The following is a 4,525-nucleotide window of genomic DNA, read 5'->3' as shown; positions in this document are numbered from 1 at the left end:
TGGGGTTGTTGAGGCCGAAGTGCAGGACCCGGCACTTGGCCTTGTTGAATCTCATACAGTTGGCCTCGGCCCGTCAATCCAGCCTGTCCAGGTCCCTCTGCAGAGCCTTCCTACCCTCGAGCAGATCAACACTCCTGCCCAACCTGGTGTAATCTGCAAGCACTGTTATCACTGCAATTAGTAGAAACCATAAATCTATAGTTTCTCATCTTCAAAGACACTACAAAATTCATAGCAGCTCCTCAGTTCAACTCAGATACTAGTTATACTGTCTTCTGTCTATACCTGTTTTACCACTATTATATTCCTATTTTCCTATTAGAATTCAAACAAATTCCAACAGCACCAATTCTCATGTTGTTACAAGACAGTATTTGGGTTTTTTGTTTGTTTTGTGAGATATTTTTGCTTGTTTGTTTGGGGGTTGTTTATTTTGTGGTTGTTTGGGTTTTTTTAAATCTTTAACATCACACCTTCTGGGATCAGGAAACAATCTTCTCTGAAAGTCTCATGACTGTGGGGAAAACCTCATGAAGGGTGAACAATATTCAAGTGGTGGGGGTAGGGTTCAGGACACTTGCAAAAACCCCAGTGTCTCAAGAATTAATAGAAGACCCAACTCACTATTATCTGACATTAAGATTTCACTACGTCCACACAAGGGAAAACAAACCAACCCCCCCAAAAAAAGCAAAATAAATATAAGGTCATCACTTTGTTAGAAGACTATCTGGAGATCTCCACTTCGCCAGAAGTGGAATTTGTTTTAATCATCATAGCACACATAAGCCCTGCTCTCCCCTCCTCCCCACTCCAATTATTAGCAAAGATAAACCTGATGGTATAATTGCAGAATAAAGACAACGCCAACACCAGAATGTTGGTCAGTCACTCACAAAAAAGACAGAACAGTGACTAAAGATATATCACAGCAGCTGATTTTTTTATTTTAAGCCAAGCCTTCATTTTGATTTTTAAACAGCTAACAAGAAACAGGAATGCCCTCATTTTAGGCTCACCTGGCTAATTTTTAGCACACACAACTTCTTTGAACTGTGCTTCCAAATAAAAAGCAACAGATTCCCCTCAACCCCTGCAGATACTGAAGAACTGCTTTTCTTTTTCAAACACCGAAACAGAGGAAGAATTGGTAAGAGAAAATGAGCAGAAACTAAATCGGTACTTTCATTTGCCACATGAAACCAGCTGTTTTTATGGAAGGATGCTTGTTAGTGGCAAGGAATCCTAGATTTCCTACCTGCTCAGCAGTTATTTACCTCAGTGTACAGCAGGCACAGTAGGAAGCGAGCAATGGAAAACTGTGGTTTCAGATAGTTAAGGGTAGTGAATACCTTGAGTAATCTTAAAGAAAGTTCCATCTTCGAGAAGAAGCATGGAACCATCCTGATGGTATGAACAATCTGTGTAGGCAGACATGCTGCAGTCCACCTTCAGTCCTAGACACAATTGCAACAAACACAGGTGTATCTCTGTGCAAAGACTTTATTTCTCCACCTAATTAAAAAAAATTCGAAAAAAATAAATCACACAGAGTAGCTGCTTTAATCAAGATTACTAAGTGAGGAACATAAAGACACAGGTTAATTTAATCAAGCACTAGTCCTCACTAAGAAACCTCAAAATAGGGTTAGTTAGCATCTTTCAAGCATTCCCTTCCTCCTAACATCATCTCTCTACTCTTGCCTGGATCGAACCTGGCTACTTTCTTCTACCACCTGTTTTCAGCACTGAGCAGCAAAACATCAGGTTCCACCAGCTGTTAAGGACAAAGATGATAGAACTAGCATCCCAGTTCTGTTCCAGTTTCCCTACAGCCATCAAATGAAGGTTGTACAAGTGCCAAAGATCATTCAGGAAAAGCAATGGAGACTGAATGAAAATTTTGTAATAGCTACGGTTAGTAGAGTGACAATAGTGCCACTAAGCGACAAGATGCAAATCAAGTACCTGGACACATGTTCATATCCAGGAGAAACTAGCCAGGGAAACGCAAGAACAGAATGAAAGAAGTATGAAAAGTATAGACTGAAGTCAGCACTCTTGTTTAGTGTTTCAGGAGAAAGACTGACTTCTATATTTAGCACCCTGAGTGTCAGCCTCCCTTCCAGAACCTCTTACAGAAACTTTAGCTGCACTTTTTCACCCTACTAATTTTTTTTATTCGTACCCTCCATATCCAAAGCCCCATTGTGGAACCTCTTCAACAACTGCCTTCTGGCAACAGTTAAGCCAGCCAGCCACAACTTCCTAAGAAAAACTAGGGAACATTCACCCACTGTAGGATTTACTTCTAAGCCCCTGTCCTATCATTTCTCCAAGAAGAGCACCACTCAAAACAGCATTCATCAGCATCTCAGCCTCAGGGGACTGTGCATGCTCAGCTCAGCATTCCCTCCAGTTCCTTGTTTTTAAGCCATTTGCCTTTACCTATCTTTCCTTTTTTACTCTCTGCCCTCACAATGTGTTTCCCTCTTCTTTTGGGGTTAGGGAGAAACAAGATGGCATTCAGCTTCTATAAAGGATAAGCTGACACCCAAATCCTAATGGGGAAAAGAAGAAATAGAACAAAACACATCAGTAGAACAGGACTCTGCCAGATGCCCAGATAAAGTACATGGGCAGGACAAGAAAGCAATTAAAACTACCTGAATACTCTCCTGGTCTCCAGCTTTGTATGGCTCTAGGGCTATTCACCTTCTCCACACCACTCATGATTTTATAGACTTGTAGAGCACTCACCCTCTCATTCCTCTCTCTGCTGCGATGCTCAAGTTGTCCCTAAACAATTCTAGCACCAAAAGTACACCAGTTTTGCCACCCCTCCTGCTCAAAGCTGCAGTTCCCACCCCCCTCCACAAAACAGCTTGATCATGGTAATATTCTGGTCAGAGACCAACTGACCCACCTGTCTATACAATCATGTGAGTACTAGCACCAGCAAGAGAGAAGCACAGCAACTCCTTAGGCTGCAACTAATAAATCAGTATAGGATGCTCTTGCTCCCCTTACATCAAGGCTATTTCACATATACAATCATCTCCGTTGCTCTTCCTCCACCTCCCCAGTTATCCTAAACAGAGTACAGCATATTACCCAAGGGAGTCCAGAACTGCACAGAGTACTCAACCTTAGATGAAGCAAGGATTTATATAGTGGCATAATACGGTCTTTTATTCTGCACTTCATCCCTTACCTGATATTTTCTACCATTCTATTTGCTTTTTGACTTTCACTACACCATGAACTGACTTTTCAGAGTATCATCCACAGTGACTCTCAGATGTGGTCTTCCCTGGATGCTGCAGAAAAACATAAAAATACCATTGCTTTAATATTCCTACTAATACAACATGCAACAAGAGCAGCTGAAAAATTACTGAAGTTAAGCATGAAGGATGCTCACTCTGCTATTGAATACACTTCTTATAACAACCCTGGCAAAGAGGAGCTTAGAAAAGTAAGGTAGGACAGCAAACAAACAAACAAAGCAGTTAATGCAACAAAAATTATTCACTGACACAAATACAGAAAAGGTAATATACTTTCTAAAGTGACTAAATATAAATACTCTACTATAGAACAAGGAGAAGAAAACTTTATTTTAACCCTTTATAAATTGCTTCTCAGCATCATCAAGAGCAAATCTGAGAAGAGAAAGAAGGTAAACACTTCCAAGTATCCATCATTTTTTAGGGTACAGAGTCAGCACAGATATAAGCATTTATGGAAGCATTTTATTTTTCATTTAAGAAAATAAAACTGTTCTTGACTTCATAGTACAGAGACACTTGCCAAAGGCTTTTGGAAAACCGTGTAAGCTTTGCTCATTAAGTCTCCTTTATCTACAGTTTTATTACTTCTTTCAGAGAGCTATCAGGTTTCTTAAAAAACCCTCTAATCTGATCCTGTTCTATCTCCTGTGAAGAAACACTAAGCGAACAACACAGGCTTATCACAAGAGTTAGGTCAAAACCTAGGTAATAACTTTTATGTGTCACACAAGTGTCAGGAGCGCTTAAATATTTTCTTTGGGCATGGAGAAATCTTGTAAGTAGACACAAGAGACGAGCAAGGAGAAAGAAATCTCAAGAGGGGCAACAGCTCTGCTCTCACGAAGCCCCAGAAGAATAAGGCCAGTGCAGCTCTTACCAATTAGTCTAGTGCTTCCAGGGGTCCAAACTGCAATTTCACTCTGCCCGTAACTCCACGCAGCAGCAATGCTCTGTAGCCGTCACGAAAATTTGAACCAAAGTCTACAAGGCTGTGCGTACAGTACGTCTACAGTTTTAAGGCTTAGCTCACTTGTTTTTCCCCCCCCCCCTCACGGAACCCTCATTCCTCTGCTGCCAGCAATAGAGCAACCGCTCCCGATCCTCCAGTCGCAGGAGGGGAACCAGCAGCAACCGCTTTGACTTACTGCGGAGCGCCGAGGGAAGGCACGGCCCAGCGCCGCCCGCGCCGCGTCTCGCCCCTCCGCGAAGGGGACCGTCGCGCTCAGCTACGG

The 4,525-nt window shown here is 41.9% G+C and overlaps 1 protein-coding gene across 1 annotated transcript in view; it reads right to left on the bottom strand.

The window, feature by feature from the left end:
- The window catches only part of ALDH18A1 (aldehyde dehydrogenase 18 family member A1), a 40,434-nt gene extending 35,922 nt beyond the window's left edge, over nt 1-4,512 (bottom strand). The window contains exons 1-2 of the mRNA XM_009277972.1: nt 4,439-4,512; nt 3,215-3,320 (exon numbers count right to left, since the gene is read on the bottom strand). The gene's annotated coding sequence lies outside the window, so the exon portion shown is untranslated. The remainder of the gene's footprint in view (nt 1-3,214; nt 3,321-4,438) is intronic.
- Nucleotides 4,513-4,525: the final 13 nt, after the last annotated feature.

Source organism: Aptenodytes forsteri, unplaced genomic scaffold, assembly GCF_000699145.1.
Source record: "Aptenodytes forsteri isolate BGI_AS27 unplaced genomic scaffold, ASM69914v1 Scaffold15, whole genome shotgun sequence".
NCBI classification, from domain to species: domain Eukaryota; kingdom Metazoa; phylum Chordata; class Aves; order Sphenisciformes; family Spheniscidae; genus Aptenodytes; species Aptenodytes forsteri.
Note: the sequence above shows the minus strand (reverse complement) of the source record. Positions and strands in the feature narration are given on the sequence as shown.